This window comes from Rhinolophus sinicus, linkage group LG13, assembly GCF_036562045.2.
Source record: "Rhinolophus sinicus isolate RSC01 linkage group LG13, ASM3656204v1, whole genome shotgun sequence".
NCBI lineage: Eukaryota > Metazoa > Chordata > Mammalia > Chiroptera > Rhinolophidae > Rhinolophus > Rhinolophus sinicus.
The window spans coordinates 39,231,838-39,254,001 of NC_133762.1; the positions used below are offsets into that span (position 1 = coordinate 39,231,838).

Below are 22,164 nucleotides of genomic sequence, written 5' to 3' on the forward strand. Positions count from 1 at the left end.
TGGAAGAAATTCTTAACCAGCCATTGTAATGTAGAATAAGTTGTGCTGTCAAGGTTTCAAGTTAAATGATTACTGGGGAAGGAAATGGAACATTGGATGCTGTTGTTCTTTTGGATGATTGTTAAGGTCTTTTAATTCCTGAAAATCTAGGAGGCTTGTGCCCCCAATTACAACCAACACTAGATTTAAAGGTAAAATTCTAATTTTACTTTTTATGTCTTACCTCCTCTAGTCTCTTATTTCTTTCTCCACCTTTAGTTCTAAATTTTATCAAAAGGAGAGTAGCTACACTTGCCAATTACCTTTTTCTGTTTCTTTGCTTTGCCACAACTCATTACAGCCTGTTTTTGTACTCACTGTTCTTTTGAACTGGCCCTGGCCAAGGTCACCACTGGACCTACTTTTTGAAAGTTTCACGGCTGTTGCCCAACTTATATCACACTTTGCTTCTTGGTAACATTTCCAACCACGGTCCATTCCCTCCTTGAAAACCTTAACTTGGTTGGCTTCTGTGACTTCATTCTTTCTTTGTTTTTCTCCTAACTGTTGGGCTGCTCTTTCTTCATTATCTTTTGGAGTTCCTCCTCTGTCACTGCATTCTTCTGAGGTTTCTCTTCTCTTATGAGAATAAAAACTCTCCACATTCCTAGAAAAAGGCTGACAGTGCTATAGCTTTGATAACCAGTAAATACTTTGAAAGGTTTTAAAACTTTCTCAATGACAACTTGCTTCAGTGAACACATGTCTGAAAGCCAAATGGTCAGCGACAGCATTATGTTTTCAAAGGCAGCCAAGCAGCGCTGGGTTCACTTCAGTGTACACACTTCTAAGTTGTCATCAACACACCCCCACATCTGTAGCCAACACCACTCCCCTAAGTTGCCTCCCGCAAGTTCAGTTCTTTGTTCTGCTGAATGAGCCTATGCCTGACCAACAGTGCTCTCTTTAATTTAAGAAAACAATCATTTCAGCATTTTGGTCTCAGACATTGCGTGACAGTTTCATCCTTTGACAATGATCTTTTCTTCTTCCTTCTGGGCTACCACTCATCTTGTCACAACGACAAAGCTTATGATCTGAAGAAAACTGTTGGTTCTGGACCTCTCTTTCTGGCAGAATAATGGTCTAAAAACCCAGATTAACCCCCCCCCATTGAAAATATATAAAATAACTTATTTAAAAACATACAAAGAAATTTCTTAAGCATCCTTGACCTTGCAAAAAAAAAAAAAAAAAAAGTAAAGAATATGCGGGCCAAGTGAAACCAGGTGCTTTTCTGAAGGCAGTCACTGAAGCTGGCTTTTGTCTTGAAGGCATCTGCTGAATCAGGTGAAACTGAGCTTTGTTTTCTCTGATTTTAGGCAGGGGAGGGCAAGGGAGAGAAGACAGTGACTAGGGTCCGAAAAAAATGTGAGTCTTGTAGGAGATTGCTACATAAATATCAGTCCTGAAAGTGTTACATGTGCTATGCAAGGATAAAACATACATACAACATTCTTTTTCCTTCACCAGACGTTTCAAGGACAATTGCCTCGTCTTGAAACCATATGTAGGTTTGTAGAAAAAAACCTACTCAGCATGCAGAAAAAAAATCTCCACTGAGAATTTACAACCTCAAGCTGGCTTTCACATAGTCTGTTAGCCTGAACTCATGGTATGTGGATGATCTGGAAAAAAAAAATCAAGCTGATGATTTAGCTTAAAGTTGTCCCAAACTAATAGTACCAAAGATGTCCAACAGAACTAAATGGAGTAGATCTTTAAGTCAGGACTCAATTAATTTACTCAGGTAAAGTTCCAAGGAAAATGCAGAGACCAGAGGACCAAACCACAAACACGTAATAAGGCGCCATGAATTAAAGCCAGCAGAAACCACAGATCAGAAACTCAGACTTTCAAAGACTTCAAATATTAGAATTATTAGTAATACTAATTGTAATAATTTGAAAAAATAAATTTGTGAGATTTGAATTTCCCATCATCAACTGGGTATTCTCCGACCCCTGTCAAGAAGCATTCCAATATTAGATGGAAATGGTATGTTGAAAACTGAGACTTAAGAGGTCTGGGAAGCATAAATAAATTGCAAAGGCAGGGGCCTCAGATGCCTGTGGTACCTGCTTTATTGTTTCTGCTTCCTCCCACACTAACGGTGTCGCGAGGCGTTCCTGTCATTAGCAAACCAAGGAAGAAAAAGCAAGAGCAGGTTTGTGGAGTGGTTTACATGATAAGCTAGCAACAGCCAAAAATGCCGTATTACAGCCTGACTTAGAGGTGCCTTTGAAATTAGACAGTGAGTAAGGGAAATCCTTTCTATAGAAGGACGGATGGCCTAAGGTATGGAGCTACAGTAACTCAAGGACAGCGATGATAGGTTGACTGGTGGGCTGGTTAGGGTCTCAGAAAGGGCAAGATTAGAAGACTTGTAACAATGAGGTGTGTGGTAGAGTCATGTGCATGGACCTCTCTGGAAGGGCATGGGGTGTGAAGATATTTTTATGCCATCAGAGGGAGAGAAATAAAGCTCTCAGTAACCAGGCGGATAAAATGACCCATCCTTCACCCACAGTTAAGGAGCCTACCTTTGGATGTCCACGTGTGATCAAGACTTGGTCAAGGAAATGTGACTATGAAGCCAGCCTTTCAACAGTTTCTATTTCAACCTTGAAGCAACTGGGGCAAACAAAGGAGTCCTCAGAGCTCACAATGGGGCCAGACAGTCACCTACAGTGAGTGATAATATAGGGCTTTAGAGCTGGAGTTAGGGGTAAATTGGATGCTTTCACTTGAAATGTCTGCTGTCATAAAGAAAGCTTTTAGTGTTCTAGAAGCTACTCTCATAAATGTAAGGATTTAGAATTTTGATTGTGACAATTTATGCTGCCCTCAAGAGGCAGGACTGACACAAGGGATGCCTCTGGTACCCCAAACCACTTGTTGAGAAGACAGAAGGACAAACGGAAAGACTAAGATTGGTGCTGGAATATTTAACTAAGGTATTAAGACTGCGCATGGGTCACCAGCAAACAAGGGGCACTGCACATGGCTTAAACCTTGTGGAAATAATTTGACATTTCAAGAAAAGCACTCAGGAGTTTACCATTGAGAGTATTGGGAATTTTTGGACTTCCTTACACAGCTGTTTTTGTCTAGAATTACACACTGATGGAGGGAGGGTGTGTGTCACTGTTGTATTTTTAGTGCTTTATCTATATGCCTTAGTCCATCACTCTGAAGACCAGGGTGAGTGAAGTCATGAACTTTGATGAACTTCTGGGAGAGACATCTGAATTCCCAGTCTCCGGTCAGACTTTCCGTCTTCTATATTCATGATTCAAAGTTGGTGGTAGTGGGCTCTACTGTCACAATGAAATCCATAGCACTTGCGTTCAGATTATATGAAGCTGTGGGAGAAGTCAGAGGTACTTTATTGTTAAGGGTCTCTTGCCACTGGCCTTTTTTGCCGGGAACGCAGCAGACTTGATGATTTTTACAGGATGTTTTCATCTCTTCGTCAACTTTGCAGTTTTTCCTGCAGTGCCCCAATTTTTGCCAGCATTTTTTTCCACCATAGTCTGAATAATAAAAGGAAAGATCACTGATTTGAGGTTACTGATGCCCTCCATTTCACAAGCATGACTGTATATTTGGCACCCCATAACAACTTCCTGGGTCACTATTAGATTATAGTTAAAAGGCTCTCAAGCTCAGAGCTGGCAAATACCATGTTTCAAAAAATATCTGTTTCCAACCTCCTACCTGCCAGGTTTTTTTTTAACTTTTCTGAAGGTGAGATGAATCTTATCATAAATGAAAAGAAACTTGCTAATTACAAGGAATTGGAGCTAGTTATTATGAAGCTACCTGGGCCTGTGTGATGCTAGCTAGCCACATAAAGAAAAGTTCATCTTGTTGTCACTGTGATTGAGTTACTTTCATAGGTTATGCCCCATGTGGTTAAATTTCTTTGCGTACATTCTACCGCAAAATATACATTCAAATCAGTATATAAAATATATCTGTATAGTTGAAAGAATAATAATAAAATGAATATCCATGAACCTGCATTCTGATTAAGAAACTTACTAGCACCTTAGAACAGTATAGGAATTCTTATGTGAGAGGCTTTGTTTGCTCACATATGGGACCAGTGCTGTTTCAGTTTCGTGATGTGCATATGAATTGAGTAGAGGTCTTGTTCAAATGCAGATTCTGATTCAGTAGGTGGGGCAGGGTCTCAGCTTCTGTTTTTCTAACAATCCTCTGGGTGATGCCATTAGTGCTCGTCCATTAACTGTTTTATGTAGCAAGATTTCAGACCATTAAAAAAATCTCGCTAAGTTCCATGTGTTAACTATCATACATTCTAGGTTTTCCAACCAAATGTAATAAAATTGGAATTAAAAATCTCGTGCATTTGGAAATCAAATAATACGGTAAGAAAATAAAACCTAGATTAGAAGAGTAGTAAGAAAGTCGGAAATAATGAAGTCAGAAGAAATAAAATTAGAAAATTTCTGGAAAGATGAATTAGGAAAAAAAGAGAAAAATAAAAATGACATCTCTAGTGACATGGTGAAATAAAAACAGATACAGCATATTAAAAAATAATAAAGAGAATTATCAACAACTGTACACAAACATAATTCAAAACTAGATGAAATGTGTAAATTCCTAAAAATATTCCAAGGATGGCACAGGAAGGAAATACAAACTTAAATAAAACGATCGGTGTTTGTAAATTGAAATGGTAGTTAGAAAAACCTCTTCTTCCCAAAAGCCTCAGCCCTGGATGATTTTTAAAATGTTGGTAAAATACATATAACATAAAAGTTACCATTTTCAAGTGTATAGTTCAGGAGCCTTACATACATTCACACTGTTGTGTTACCATCACCACCATCCATCCACAGAACTCTTTTCATCTTGCCGTACTTGAAATTGTGCCTAACAAAAAATAGCACTTCTCATTCCCTTGGCAATCACCATTCTACTTTCTGTCTCTATGAATCTGACTAATCTAAGTTCTTTATATGAGTGGAAGGATACAGTATTTGTTATTTTGTGACTGTCTTATGTCACTTAGCATTGTCTTCAACGTTCATCCACACTGTTGCATGTATCAGAATTTTCTTCCTTTTTAAGGCTAAATAACATTGTATTGCATTTATATACCACATGTTGTTTATCCATTCATCAGTCAAGGGACATTTAGATTGCTTCTACCTTTTGGTTATTGCGAATAATGCTGTTATTATTTAAACCTAGATGATTTTTTAAGGTGCATTCCACTACTTTCACCAAAGTATTTCATCCAGGTATTATCTTACATAAAATGTTCCAGAAAATAGCTGAGGGTGGGGTGGGGTGGGGTGGGGAGGATAGCTGTCTAGGTCATTTTATGAGGCTAGTGTATCTTGGTTCTAAAACCAGAAAATTGTAGGTCTATTTTCTTTATAAATATATATTTTAAAATATCCTTAATAGAGTATTAGCCAATTGAATTCAAGAGTGTATTAAAATACACATGATCAAGTAGGGCTTAACTCCAAATGTAAACTATCATCCAAAATTAGAAAATCTTTCCATGAGATTCACCAGCTTTATACAATTAAGAAGATAAATCATAGAATTATATTATCTAATGTAAAAGATTATTTGATAAAGTTCAATGCTTACTTATGATGAAAACTGTATAGGAAGAGTTCCTGCAAACAGGAATAGAGGGGATTTCCTTAATTTTGGTGAAGGTTATGTATCAAATTCTAGAGTTAACGTTATCTAATGGAGAAACTAATTCCCAGTGAAGTCAGAAAAACAAAAAATACTCTCTATGATTGCTATTCTTTAAAATAATAGTGGTGGACCTGATCAGTGTTTAAAGGGAAAAAAAAAGAAAAAGAAAACAAAAGTATGAGGATTGGAAAGAAAGAGATAAAATTGTCATCCATTCTAACAGTTATGATTATAATATAAAAAAGAACTAACAAACTATTACAATTAATAGGAGTTCAGTAATTATGTCATATGCAATATCAATTTACAAGAATCAGTAGCATTTCTCTCAACCAACAATAGCTAATTAGAAAATATAATAAAATATATTGCATAGCTATGAAGTATCTTGTTTACAACTAAGAATGACCTTTATGGGACATATTTTAAAACTCTAACAGAAGATGTGACCTTGGATAGGCTGACTTGATTAAATAGATTCACTTTCCTGTGAATTAATCCATAAATTTAATGAAATCCTAATCAAAATCCCAGTGGTACTTTTTGGAAACTTGATTATTTTACTTTAAAGCTTATAATAAATAAAGGCCCCTGATGCTAAGATTACTTAAAAAAAAAAGTAAGACAAAAGTTTGTCTTTCTGGACACTGACAGACTATAAAGCTATGGTGTTACAAAAAAATGTAGCACTGTTACAAGAACAAATATATCAATAGAAAAGACTAGATAGCTTAAAATAGACCCATGCTTAAATGGGGAACTTAGTATGCAATAACAATAACACCAGGAATCAATGGAGAAAGCATAGGTTATTTAGCATGCAGTGTTGGGAAAACTGGCTCACTCTATGAGAAAAGTGAAAGTGGATTTACACATTCCACTGGTGGCTTGAAGATCTAAACGTCAAAGGCAAAGCTAAAAAGTTATTGGAAAATAATGTCAGAGATTTCCTTTGAGACATAAGAATGGGGAAGAACTTCTTTAACAAAATCTCCAAGCATAGCCTGCAAGACAAAATATTGTTGAATTTGATTAGACCAGAATTAAGTGTTTCTGTTCAATAAAGGACATATCCCGGGCAAAGTTCATAGACAGCTAGATGACAAATTGAGGGGCAATATACCCAGTGACTAAAGCTGACTAGGAAATAATATCAAAAATAAAGAACTCCTAATATCATCAGGAAAGCATCACCCAGTAGAAGCAATGGGCAAAGGACATACACTGTGAATTAACAGAAGAGGAGTCACTTGTTTATATATTCAACAAATGTGTATTCAGTGTGGATTATATACCATGTGCTATTCAAGGTGCAGGAGGATATATCCATTAACAAAATAAACTAAACTTCCTGCTGTCATGAAAATTTCAGTTTTTAGGAGACAATATATGAGACAGTAAGAGAAGAAAGTAAAATGTTCTTTATGTTAGACACAGTTAGATACAGATGAAAAGCATTATGGAGAGTAGTGAAGCAGGGAAGGGGAGGTAGGAAGTGTGTGATTGGAAGGGAAGTAGTGAAAGATCTCATTGAGAAGGAAGTGAGAGAGTGAGCTGAGACTAACTGGGGCAAGAATGCACCGGGCAAAGGAAGCAGCAAGTACAAAGGCCCAGAGGCAGGATCTATCCCCAAATTTTTGAATAAGAATAAGGTGGCTGTGATGACTATACAATAAGGTAGGTGGAGAGTAATTGAGAAATATAATGGAGGTTGAGATCACAGAGAGTCTTGCAAGTCATGGAAAGGAAGCCATTCACATATTTTGATCACAGGATAAGAGAAGTGCAAAATAAAACAACCGTGTGATATCACTTAAAGGCATCAGACTGGTAAAAAATAAGGAGTGTTGGAGAAATTACGGTGACACGGTGACTTATGTGCACTCCTGGTGAGAGGTGTGGAGATTTCCCTGTCCCTATAAATGTCACTGATTTTCATTTTCCTTCCTTAAATGTAGGGGCTATCCAGGATAAACCATGAAGACTTCATGCTTCTTTCATCATCTCAACTGCTCCCTCCAAGGGGATGGCTCCAAATTTATATCTTTTGCCAGAACATTCAGACTTGAAACCCCAGAACATGTAATATTTCCTTCACTCCCCACGTATTCTGACTTTCCATGATTCACGGATCGCTTTCACAGAATCTTGCACATCCATTTCTTTCCTCGTCTCAACACCCACACCAAAACTCAAAGCAGACAGAATTTGTCCCAAGTGGACCACACAGAATTGTCTTTGATTTTGTCTGGAATTGCCACTGGAAAATTACTGAAAACCCCAATAGTTAGTAATTTCTACTGGCAGTGTTCTGAAATGTATATAAGGGAGGAATTCATGGAATAAAATATTTTGCACTTACCTTTAACCTGGACATTTGGCCTTAAAGAATCTATTCTATATAAGTCCTTGTCCAAATATGTAAAGACACTTGTACAAATATGTTCATTGATGTGTTGTTAGAAAATTCCCAAATGACTGTACACAAATTATGTCTTATCATACAGCGGAATTTTAGAAAGAATGAAGCAGATCCTTAGATGGTGACATGGAAAGATGGTCATAAAATATTATTAAGTGAAAGAAGAATGCTGAACCATGTATATAGTGTGTTTACTTTTGTTTATAAAACAAACATATAGATTCATTTTCATATGACTTTGTTCACACATTGAAATGTATCTTGAGAGATATTAATATATAACATAGGAGAAAGCAAGGTACTTTGAATAAAAAACTATTCAAGGGCACTTCAGCAGCAATTTCAAAGGTCTGGTCATGACTTTCGATATACTTAAAAAAATTAGTGATGATTAAAAACCTAGACTTTCATGGTAGAAGGGAAAAAAACCATGAATTCTATTTTTCATGTACAGCTCTGCAGATCTTTTCTGACTTGTTCACCAAATTCCAGAATGTCAGAGAGAAAAAAGGACCTCACTTAAAGCTACAACAGGACTTGTAAGGCCAAGAAAACAGGAAAGTGGGCTTTGGGAATCACTTTCAAGAGCTGACACAAGCTGGAGAGAGAACTGAAGTGAGTCAGGCTCTCAGTTTGGTTCCTTAGGTGGCAACTTGGAATTCAGAACCAAAGACAACTCTGGATGTTGGGCTGTCCCTGTCTATTGAGGAAGGGCTTCTCTTACCCTTAGGTTCTGCTCTGCCAGTAATATGGTCCCAAGTGGGGGAGGGCATGGAGCTGCCCGGGTTGGGGGTACAGCGACATATTGAGATTTCCATGGGCTAGAGCTCCTTCTGCTTCCATTTCTGCAGCTTCCCCGGGGTCTGATTACCTGGAATCACTTGTGGTAGGAACACAAGGACAGCAAGAGCCAGAAGCGGGAGTCTCATGGTTCTTGGGAAGGAGGAGGCAGTGGATCCAGGAGTCCAGAACCCTTTGCGCAGTGTGAATCTGAACTAGAGTTTTATTGGCCTCTCTGGGGTGGGGGCAGGAAGATGGGGCACTGAACGGGACAGACAATGTAAAAGCTAATCCATGCAGAACGTTAGTGTACTGACCGGTACATTGATCAAGCATCTGAGACAGGCGCTGGTGGTCAAGCAGATGATTAGAAGTCGTGGGCTTGTAGGGGGTGTTTGGATATATGGAGGGGGAGGGCTGGCATGCCAGGATGCCTTCCATGGCTTCCCCAGGCCTTTCATCAGGGTCCTGCGTCCTCTGCTCAGAGGCCCTCTGGCTACGACATAAGTCTGCTTTTGAACTGCCTACATACTTGTGTGTTTAGTCTCCAGTGAACTGTGAGATTCCTAAGAGTAAGGACGGTGTCTCTCATTTTTGAACCCCAAGGCACAAAGCATGATCTCAGTGAAGGTTTGTGGAAATAAAGTATAATGAACACATGTCAATCTGTAGTCCAAATCTCTTACCTATGTGCCCACTAGGGAAAGTGACTTGCCCAAGATAATACAGATGGCTTGCGGCAGAGTTTGGGGGAGATAATTTATAATAGGAATTAAAGAGGGAAGTTACTCAATATCATCAGAAATGCTGCTTAGCCAAAGCAGTTCCACAGTAGCTTGGGATGTTACTTTCGACAGGTGCATCCTGGAAGCCACTGAAGGGCAGGGACCAACCGAGAAGGTCTCTGCAGTCAGATCTGCCTTTGGGAGGCAGAGGCCCAAAGGAACCCGAGAGTCAGCCTGGTCCTGTCTCGTTTCAGTCATGTTTTCACCCTGTTTCAACTCTTGCTTCTTCTTGTTTACTTGGCTCTAAAGATCCCTGTAAAGCTTTAGAGCAGGTTGCTGGTTTTCCTCTTCTGGGATGGATGACCATATTTATGAGAACAGATAGTAGGAATTAGCTGGGCTGTCATGTGGATGAGGAAACTGTTCTCTTCTGGATGACCCCATGTGGGGTTGTCATGTCCAGGATGGTGATGGACTATTTCCAAGTTAATTTTAGATGAGTATTTTCTAACAGGCAGAACTCCCTTACTATGAAATGGCTGCCCACAGAGGTCAAGGGCATTCTGTAATTGATTTCTTCAAGCTGAAGTTAAGTGATGGAATAGGAGGAATTTCTACACAGGATAAAGAATAGCTTTTCTGGTTCCATCTGCGCATAAAAATCTATATTTTAAATTTATGAATAGTGTCTCTCTATGTCCTGATGGTGAGAGAGATATCTGACCCTTTCTAAACAGAAGGGCTTGAGCAAAACCACTTTTTGTCATGCTACAGAATAGCAGGAACATTTAGATTACCCCCCAGCCCAATTCACAGAGCCTGCTCTAATGTCTGAGATGGTGGTGATGGGTAATTTCTAAGAAGACATGTCCTGAAGGGGAAAAGCTTATTCTAGGGGAGAAGGGAAATTGGTGTGGTCTATGGCATCACAGTGAGACCCTGGCCAAGTGCCCACATCCAGCCATTCTTGTCAAGGGATAAATTGTGGTTTTATCCATCAATAAATACACCTGGAAGATATTACTTAATTGTTGGACTTTCATTTTGCTGAAAGCTGTTCTTCTTATTTTTTAAAACTTTTATTAAATTTATTGGGGTGATGTTCGTTAGTAAAATTATATATAGTTTCAATTTTTTTAAACACTTTTACTGAAGTATAATTAACAAACAAGCCATACATATTTAAAGCATGCAATTTGATCATCTTGACATGTGTATACTCATGAAACCTTCACCACAGTCAAGAGGATTAACATATCTACTCCTCCTCAAAGATTTTTCCTGCCTCTTTGGAATCCCTCCCTCTTGCCCCTTCTTGCCCTCTCCCTCCACCCTTATGCAACATCTGATCTGCTTTTTGTAACCATACACTAGTTTGCATTTTCCAGAATTTTATATCAATGGAATCATACTGTATGTACTTTTTTTAAAAAATAAAAACCTGGCTTATATAATTCAGTGTCCTTATTTTGAGATTCATCTATGCTGTAATGTGTTTCTTCAGTTAACTTCTTTTTACTGCTGAGGGGTGTTCCAGTGTATGAACATACCAGATTATCCATTTAGACATTGGTTTCTAGTTTGGGCTATTGCAAATAAAGCTACTATGAACATTCATGTTTATAAGTCTTTGTATGAACATATGCTTTCTGTTCTTTTGGATAAATATCTGGGAGTAGAATGTCTGGATAACACAGTGTCAGTTTCATTTATCAGGAAAATCACCACTCTGGTTATTTTCCAAAGTGGTCATACCTTTTGCACTCCCACCAGCAGTACATGAGAGTTTCAATTCCTCCACCTCCTCACCAACACTTGGTATGGTCAGTTCTTTTAATTTTAGCCATTGTAGTCAGTATGCAGTGGTGTCTCACTGTTGCCTGAATTTGTTACTCCTTAATTATTAATAATGTTGAAGACCTTTCCACCTGTGAAGTGGTTTTGGCTATTCTAGACCCTTTGTACTTCTATATGAATTTTAAAATCTGTGTGTCAATTGTCATGTCCAGGATGGTGATGGGCTATTTCCAAATTAATTTTAGATTAGTATCTTTTAACAGGCAGAACTCCCTTACTATGAAATGGCTGCCCTACTGGTATTTTGATTGTGATTGCGTTGAATCTATAAATCAATTTGGAGAGAATTGACATCTTAAAAGTGTTGAGTTTTCTCACACATAGACATCAATATATCTTTGCATTTACTTAGGTCTTCCTGAACTGAATTCCACAATGTTTATAGCTTTTAATAAATAGGCCTTGCACATCTTTTGTCAGATTTGTCCCTAGGAATTTCATTTTGGATGCTATTATAAATGGTAATTTAAGTTTTTTGATTTATTTGTTCCTAGTATAGAGAAATACAATTGATTTTGTAAAAATGTTTTATTAGGGGTGGCCAGTTAGCTCAGTTGGTTAGAGTGCAATGCTCCTAACACCAGGGGTGCCGGTTTGATCCCTGCTTGGGCCAGTGTGAGCTGTGCCCTCCACAATTAGGTTGAAACAACTACTTGACTTGGAGCTGATGGGTCCTGGAAAAATACACTTTAAATAAAAGTTAAAAAACAAAGTTGTATTAAATTTATTGGCGTGACATTGGTTAATAAAATTATATAGGTTTCAAGTATACAATTCCATAATATTAGGTTGGTGCAAAAGTGATTGTGGTTTTTGCAATTATTTTTAACCTTTTACACTGCAATTACTTTTGCAATTACTAACCTAATACATTATCTATATTTTGCATTGTGTGTTCACCACCCAAAGTCAAACCTCCTTTTGTCACCATATATTTAATCCAAGTGAATTTTGTATATTGAACCCATAGTCTGGAACTGTCAAACTCCCTTATTTGTTCTAGTAGCTTTTTGGTAGATTCAGTGGGAGTTTCTAATACATAGAGGATTATGTCATCCTGAAATTTGACAAATGTGTGGATTAGATGAAGCTGGGAATTTTGAAACTGGGAGGCAGATCATGTGCCTACTTATCTTGTAGCTCTAAGAAAAAACAGGGAGAACCAACACATGTTCCGGTTGGTAGTGGCTGTGATTGGCATGGTATTCCAAGAAAGAGATGACTTCAAGAAAGAACTGGCCAGTTTGCAAGTAGAAATGACCTGAAATAGAGGGCCTTGCAGGGTTATAAAACCAGACTAATCCTAGGTCCCAAATAATAAGAGATGGGATTTAAAAAGGCATTGAGCAACTACATCCTGGTAAGATATTTCCGCTGGAATGAAGTGAATGAGAGAAAAAATTAGATTAATGGTGTAGACACTCAAATTAGGTCTAAGAGCCTCAAGGTAGCTGTCATTCGTGAGAGAGAAAGAGTGAGAGAGAAAAACAGCACAAGGAATCATAAAAATAATTTGAGAAATAAGTAAGTGTAGGAAGGAACATGGACATGGGTTTGGTTAGTTGCAGACACTGTAGTTGCAGATGGGACTGACTGGAAGCAACTACATCAGGAGCCTACTAAGTCTTCAAAGGTACCCATATTGCCAAAGAAACCATTAACCCCAGGCCAACAAAATCTCTGACTGTCTGAATCGTAAAACAATCTTTGGTTTTCCAATCTTCCATGAAGGGAGAGAGGCTTCAAAGGCTAGTTCCCAAACACCAATTTCAGATATGGCCAAGAATTATGTATAAGGAGGAAGCTCCAAGAGGATGGATTTGGGGGCCAGAGAGAACAAAGGGCAAAGGAATGCACCTCAGAGAGCAGCATCAGGGCCTCAGCAAGACACAGAAGGGGCTTAGTGGCCCACAGTTTGGGCTTAATGGCATTTCGACATTGTTATGGACCAATGGCTGCTGGTCATTTCTAAATGAGAATATTTATTACAGTTACTTTACTCCTGACCTAGCATTTTATATGGTGTGGATGGGCAGGTAACTTGTCTTTTTAGTCTATAGGCTGTCAGACTGAGGAGCTACCTCTTATATAGGCCCTTGGATTATCAAACATGACCAGAGCTTGGGTCAAGAAAATAAACCCATGGAACCTTCAAATCAACAAAATTGTCTTTGTTATCTAGTCCTTAAGCAAAGGAGGCAGAAGAATTCCTCAGAGCAAACTCTGGCCCAGCCCCATTCTAGGGCAAGACATCAGACAGAAGTTTATTTGTTTGCTTATAGAAGTGTTTATCTTATTTTTAGTTTAAATGTTTTTGATATATAACATTGTGTAAATTTACAGTGTACTGTGTTGATCAGATACATTTATATATTGTAATATGATAACCATTGTAGAGATAGTTGGCATCTCTATCATGTCACATAATTATCTTTTCTTTTTTGTGGTGGAACTAATTAAGACCTGATCTCTTCTCAAGTTTGATGGTTTAGTATTGTTGTCTACATTCACTATACTGTGCATGCGATCTCTAGGACTTATGTACCTAGTAGTTGCAAGTTTGTACCCTTAAACAACATATCTCCTGTTCCCCAACATCTTTCCTATTACCTCAGCCCCTGGTAACCACTATTTTATTCTGGTTTTACAAGTTTGGTGTTTTTTGGATTTCACATGTAGGCGATATCATATAGTATTTGTATTTCTCTATCTGACTTTTCTCACTTAGCATAATGTCCTCAAGGTCCATTCACGTTGTTGCAACTGGCACAATTTCCTCTTTCTTATGGCAGAACAAGACTCCATTGTATATTTATACCACACCTTCTTTACCCATTCATTCTTTGATAGGGAGGTTGTTTCCATATCTTGGCTATTGTGGATAATGCTGCAATAAGCATGGGAATGCATATATGTCTTTGAGATCCTGCTTTCATTTCTTTTGGATATATACCCAGAAGTGAAATTGCTGGATCATGGGATAGCTCTATTTTTAATTTTTTGAGGAACCTCCACAGTGGCTGAATCAATTTACATTCCTGCTAACAGTTCACAAGGGTTCCCTTTTGTCTACATTCTTTTTTTTTAGTTTCTGTTGTAAAGATTTTGTAGGGTATCCGATGGATACTTGTCTCATTAGGGAGACCACTGCAGGGTACACCTTTTGTCTACATTCTTGACAACCCTTGTTATCTCTTGTCTTCCTGGTGAGAGCCATTCTACCATGAGTGAGGTGATGTCTCTGTGGCTTTGATTTGAATTTCCCTAATGAACGTTAGGCAGTTTCCCTAATGTTGAGTACATTTTCATGTAGATGTTGACCATTTGTGTATCTTCTTTGGAAAAATGTCTATTCAGGTTCTTTGCCCATTTCTTCTATCAATCAGATTATTAATTAATTTTTGTACTTAATTGTATGAGTTCCTTATCTATTTTAGGTACTAACCCTTTACCAAATATATGATTTGCAAATATTTTCTCCCATTCCACGGGTTGCCTTTACATTTCATTGATTGTTTCTTTTGCTGTGCAACAGCTTTTTAGTTTTATGTAGTCCCACTTGTTGATCTTGCTTTTGTTGCTTGGGCTTTTGGTGTCATGTTCAAAAAATTATAGTCAAGACCAATGTCAAAAACTTAGGAGTTTTGGGGCAGCTGGATGACTCAGCTGGTTAGAGTGTGAGCTCTGAACAGCAGGGTTGCTGGTTCGATTCCCGCATGGGATGGTGGGCTGTGCTCCCTGCAACTGAAGATTGAAAATGGCGACTGGACTTGGAGCTGAGCTGCGCCCTCCACAACTAAATTGAAGGACAAATGACTGGGAGCTGATGGGCCCTGCAGGAACACACTGTCCCCCAACATTCCCCAATAAAAAAAAATTAGAATATATGGTGATGGAAGGAGAACAGACTCTGGGTGATGAACACACAATGGGATTTATAGATGATGTAATACAGAATTGTACACCTGAAATCTATGTAATTTTACTAACAATTGTCACCCCAATAAATTTAATAAAATAAAATTAAAAAAAAATTAAACAAAAAAAACTTAAGAGTTTTTATACTGTTTCCTTCTAGAAGTTTTATAGTTTCAGGTCTTAAAGTTAAGTTTTTAAGCAGTTTTGAGTTAATTTTTGTTTGAGTTTTTGACGATAAGTGTCAGTCTAATTTTATTTTTCTGCATGTGGTTATCCAGTTTTTTCAATACCATTTGTAGAAGAGAATATCCTTTCCCCATTGAGTATTCTTGGCACCTTTGTTAAATATTAGTTGAACATATTTATGCTACGTTTTTTTCCTATACATACATACCTTTGATAAAGTTTAATTTGCAAAGTAGGCACAGTAACAGATTAACAATAATAACTAATAACACAATAGAACAACTATAACAATATACTGTAATAAAAGTTATGTGAATGTGGTCACTCTCTCTCAAAATATCTGATAACCTATCTGATAACCAAAACAGCTACTAAATGACTAACAGGTGAGATGGAGATGCTGGACAAAGGGACAATTCACGGCTTTCAGGTGGGATGGATTGGGGTGATGGGAGATTTCATCACACTACTCAGAAATTTAAAACTTATGAATTGTTCATTTCTGAAATTTTCCATTTAATATTTTCAGACCACAGTTGACCATGGGTAGCTGAAATCTCAGAAAGCGAGAGTATGGATAAGGGAGGACTAGTGTAATGATTTCTTTTTGCCAATGAACCGGGTCCTTGGTATGATCTGGGACAATGGCCCCTATTAAATTAAACATTTTCACTCTCATATTCCAATATTCTTACTTAATTGCTATTCACATGAACTATGAAATACTCAGCTAATTGTATTAAAATTCCCCACATGTGATTAAGCATTTAATCAAATTCTCCTTATATTAATTTTACAGTATAAATTAATTTTGTTGCTTTATTTTATGGTGCATCAATTTTTATGACTGTCACTGCTTCTCTGTAGATCGTGCCATTTACTTTTACATATTTTATTTTGTGTTGTCCTTGAATTCCACTTTAACTTTTGTGTTAACATAGAAATTGTACATAATAATTGCCTATAAAAACAATTGTCTATAAAATTATTGTATTGCACTTCCAACTTCCAGAATTGCAGATGAGAAGTCTTATGTTAGTTTGATTCTCTTTCCTTTGTTGGCATCTTGTATCCTTTGTCTGGAAGCTTTTGATATTGCCTTTCTATCCTGGGAAGGCAGATTAATTTGTTTTATTAGTTTATGTCTAGATATGTGCTTTCTCTTATGGATATGCCTGGGACTTGGCAAGTTGTTTCAATGTAAAACCTCGTGTTTTTCTTCAGTGTTGAGAAGTTTCCTTTTATTATGTCTCTAATTATAACTTCTACATGTTCTCCTTCTAATTTTTGAACTCGTTATTTGGCGAGGTACCATGCAAATGTTTTTTACAGTACTTTTCCCTCTTGGAATGTGTCGCAGAAATCGTCTCATGAAAGTTTAAGGAAAGTGTAGGAAGAATTCCCCCAGCCAACAATTTTCATTTCATTGTACTTTGTTTTGCACTGAGAAATATCTCTTCCATTTCATCATGTAGATCACCAGTTCAGCTCTTCTGGTGACCATCCTTTGTTTACTTCCTTTAATACAATTTTAAACTGACCATATTGCTTTGAGTTTTAGAAGGTATTTTTGTGCTCCATTTTTATTTCCTGAAGGTCTGGCTTACGTCAAAAATTAAAATTTATGATTCTTCTATTCGTTTCATTTCAAAGAGAATGTAGTAGGAGTAAAGTGTTTTTGTCTGTACAACATGTCCCCTTGGGGAACTGCCTCCATGGATGGACCTGCTAATCACAAGACCATAACCCCACGACTGCTGCTGAGAGCACATGAGCTGTAATGGGTGAATCAATTTTCTGTGTGGAATTGGGATCTAAAGCTGAGAAAACACTGACACTGGAGGTCACATGTCCTCATCCTAGAAGGACTGAGAAGCAAAATTGGGGCCCTCCCAGCTTCAGTGAGGGAGATGTGCTCTCACCTTGTCTCATATGGTAGAGAATTACTTAAATATAAGTTGGTGCAGATTTGGGGCATCTAAAACAGATGAATGACCACTGCTGCCCTTCATGTAATAAGTGTCAGAGCCAGATTCAGACACAAGTCTACGAATCAGAGTTTTTGGTCTTAATCATTATGATACGCTTGCTGTGAAATACTCCTCCTTTTAAAAAGAGAATGTCCTCTGTGCTGTGCAAAACCTTTTTAGTTTGATGTTATTTGATTTATTTTTGCTTTAGTTGCCTGTACTTTGGGCATCAATTCCAAAAAAAACTATTGCCAACACCAGTGTCAAGGAGCTTTCCCCTCCGTTTTCTTCTAGGAGTAGAACTTCCTTCAGTCCTTACTGACTAGCTCAGGAGAGAAAGGCATTCACCAGGGAGCTCTGCTGAGGATCTTTTCTATGGATGCAACCACTCCACTTCTCTTGTTCCCTCTTTGAGGGGACGTCTTAGGGCTGTGTGCCTTCCTTCAATTTCTCAAAGCTACACCGAGTGCTGAATGCCTCTTGTTTATTTTCCCTAGTACAGTTCCCTAAAGTGTTCAAGGTGATGTGCCTACACCCAGACCTGCAGAGATGAGCCAGCTGTCTGAGTGTGCTCGTGCATGGTCTGCAGAGGCTTGCACGTGCCGTTCGGGGGGGCACACACATGATGCTGGCTACAGAAGGGGAGGGGTGCGTGGCGTGCTGGCAGGGCATATGAGCTAGTTGGGTGGGTCTGCAGGTGTTGTATTATATAAGCTTCATGGGCAGGCCTGTTGGTGGAGTCCAGGGGTTTTTTAGTAGAATCCATAGCCCTTTGTTGAGTTCTGCACCCCCAGTTGCTGTGAGCCCTTATCCCTTTTCTTGGCTCTTTGCTGTCATCAAAGTAGTCAGTTATGCTGATCCCCTCCGTGTCCTGGGCAGAGCAAGAAAGAAGCGGGCCTTTTAGTAGTGCACAGCTGGGGAAACTGGGCACTCACTATGTTCTCACGTTCCCCATGGGAGAAATTGCAGACCCAAGTGGTCTCTTTTGGCACTGAGCTGTGTTGCCTTGGGGAAGGGGTGAGGCAGGTAATTTGAAACTGTTCTTTTTACCCTTTTCAGTGCATCTATTCTTATAATTTTTCCTTCAATGTGGTGTTGGGACTCTTCTGCTGGACGCTTGGCCTCCCACAAAGTTACTCTCATCCATTGGGTGGTTGTCAAAATCAGTGTTTTGTGTGTGTGTCGCGGGGGTGAGGGCTGAAAACTCCTGTTCTGCCATCTTGCTGAAATCATTTCTTTAGATGATTTTCTAAATCTCTCTATCGTCTATTCTTTTTAGTTGGCATTTCACTGTAAAGTAGGACTTTTCCTCATCAACTGGGGCTATTTGGTTACCCTGACATACAGTTGCAGTCAGTTAAATATGGAATTATTTCCCTCTATTTACCAATTTTCAGAGTAAGAAATTGATCAGCAGTCATTTCAAATGGTAATGTAATATCTGGATTTATTTTTTGTTTTAAGGATCAACATGCAAGAATTTTTATTGACTCACTATCTGTTTAAAAATGTTTATTTTAAAATTTACCTTTAAATAATTAACTCTTTTTGGTGTACTGTTCTATGGATTTTTTACAATAAACTTTATTTTTAGTAGAATTTGGATTTACAGAAAAAAATGCGGATAGTACAGAGAGGTACCGTGCACCCTGGTTTTTTCTAGTACTAAGATCTTACATTACTATGATACCTTTGTTACAATTGGGTTTGTTAAAAAAAAACCCAATCTTTTTTTTTTAATTAAAGTTTATTGGGGTGACAATTGTTAGTAAAGTTACATAGATTTCAGGTGTACAATTCTGTATTACTTCATCTATAAATCCCATTGTGTGTTCACTACCCAGAGTCAGTTCTCCTTCCATCACCATATATTTGATCCTCTTTACCCTCGTCTACCACCTGCCTCCCCCCTTACCCTCTGGTAACCACTAAACTATTGTCTGAGTTCTTGTTTCTCATTTGTTTGTTTTGTTCTTTTGTTGTTTTTGGTCTATATACCACATATCAGTGAAATCATATGGTTCTCTGCTTTTTCTGCTCTGTGTTGTCACAAATGGTCCTATTTCATCTTTTCTTAGCGCTGTATAGTATTCCATTGTGTATATATACCACAACTTCTTTATCCATTCATCTATCGAAGGACATTTTGGTTGTTTCCATGTCATGGCCACTATAAATAAAGCTACAATGAACATTGGAGCACACGTGTCTTTATGGATAAATGTTTTCAGATTTTTTGGGTAGATACCCAGGAGAGGGATTGCTGGGTCATACGGTAATTCTATTCGTAATTTTTTGAGAAACCTCCACACCGCCTTCCATAACGGCTGCACCAGTCTGCATTCCCACCAGCAGTGTATGAGGGTTCCTTTTTCTCCACAGCCTCTCCAACACTTGTTTGTTGATTTATTGATGATGGCCATTCTGACTGGGGTGAGGTGATATCTCATTGTGGTTTTGATTTGCATTTCTCTGATGATTAGTGATGTTGAGCATTTTTTCATATGTCTATTTGCCATTTGTATGTCCTCTTTGGAGAAATGTCTCTTCAGGCAATGACCCAATCCTGATACATGATCATTAACTAAAGTCCATACTTTATTTATATTTTTAACCAAATGTCCTTTTTGTGTTCCAAAATCCCATCCGGATACACATTACATTTAATTTTGTTGTTGTTGTTTTACATAACAAGTTTATTTTTCTAAAGGAGTATAGACAATAAACAAAGTAAACATAAATCAGATCATAACTTCTGTCGAGTATTATCTGTCTTAGAATTGTTCCATTAAGTTCCAGTGTCTAAGTATCTTAAGTTCATTAATCATCATCTTCCTCAGAGTCCATTACTTTCCTTCTGTTGAATTTAACTGAGGTTTCCTTTTCTGTTTGTTGGCTTCCTTTTTCAAGGATTTCTGTTAGACCTTGTTCTGTTATCTTCCCACTTCGTGGTCCATATCGTGCCATCTGTATAAGGCAATTCTCTAGTGCTTTAGTTTTTTCTGGCTTTACAAGAGCTAAGTTAGTTAACTGAGCCCAGGCTGACTGACCCAGAACTTGGGCTAAGAGACTGTTTCTCCAATGTATGCTTCCCTGGGCTCTGCTTCCTCCTGTTGTGTTGCTCTGCCAGGGTCCCAGTGTTTTGCCTGCAGCTTCGCCAGCCTCTGCTTCCTCAGCGCCTCCAGCACCTCCTCTGCCAGGTGGCGGCCTTTGGGGTCGAGCAGCCCTACATGTAGTTGTTGTGTCTACTTCAGTGCCTTTTGGCTGTCATAGCGCAGTACTGTGAGTTATAAAAAGTATGTCTGTGATCATTCGGATGACCAAAATACTGGGGGTGCCAAAAACATGTACACACGTTTTAAGAGATGTTATCTATGTTCACGCAGCAGTTCCCGGTTATTGGAAGTGTCCGGACACTGATGGTAACCACTTTGAGCACGTCTTGTAACTGCCAAGGTCAAACCTGGCTTGTATTCATCTTTTGTTATCGGTATATATTGAGTATCACAATTAATACAGTTTATTTCCTTTCTTAAAAAGTGTATACATTGTTTTGGCACTCTGCATACTTGTATATCTCATACCGCGTTTCCCTGAAAATAAGACCTAGCCGGACAATCAGCTCTAAGGTGTCTTTTGGAGGAAAAATTAATATAAGACCCAGTATTATATTATATTATATTATATTATAGTATAGTGTAGTGTAGTGTAGTGTAGTGTAGTGTAGTGTATTGTATTGTATTGTATTGTATTGTATTGTATTGTATTGTATTGTATTACATTACATTACATTACATTATATTATATTATATAAAACCTGGTCTTATATTATAGTAAAATAAGACCAGGTCTTATATTAATTTTTGCTCCAACAGACGCATTAGAGCTGATTGTCCGGCTAGGTCTTATTTTCAGGGAAACACGGTATATATTTAGTCTTTGTCCACAATTCTGGGTTCACTGCTCTCAGAACTCTTTGGAATTTCCTAAGCATTGAGAGTGACAAAAGTGTCTTTAGTTAAGAGCTGACATTTGGAAAGCCCCCAGGTAGCCTAAGGATGGGGGTTGATTGCCAGGAGACCCAACTGTGAGATTAGAGGGTTGGAACTTTCAGTACCCCCCTCCCCATGACCTTATGGGAGGGTTGAATCAATCTCCAATGACCAACGATATAATCAATCATGATTATGCAACAAAGCCTCCATAAAAACCCAACAGGACTGGGTTTAGAGAGCTTCTGAGTTGGCGAATTCATGGAGATGCAGGGAGAGTGGCGCGCCAGTACAGAGCATGAAACTCGGTCACCCTTCCCACGTAACTTACCCTATGCATCTCTTCCACCTGGTTGTTACTGAGTTATATCCTTTTACAGTAAACCAATGATCTAGTAACATGTTTCTCTGAGTTCTGTGAGCCATTCTAACAAATTAATGAAACCCAAGGAGGGGCTTATGGTAACCTCTGATTTATAGCCAGTGAGTCAGAAGTGTAGTGACAACCTGGACTTTCGATTGGCTTAGTGAATTCAAGGGGATCATTGGAATTTCTACACTGTGGAGTCAGTGACCAG

The 22,164-nt window shown here is 38.3% G+C and overlaps 1 pseudogene; it reads right to left on the reverse strand.

The window, feature by feature from the left end:
- Positions 1-20,414: 20,414 nt before the first annotated feature.
- On the reverse strand, positions 20,415-21,176 carry LOC109456263 (programmed cell death protein 5; annotated as a pseudogene).
- Positions 21,177-22,164: the final 988 nt, after the last annotated feature.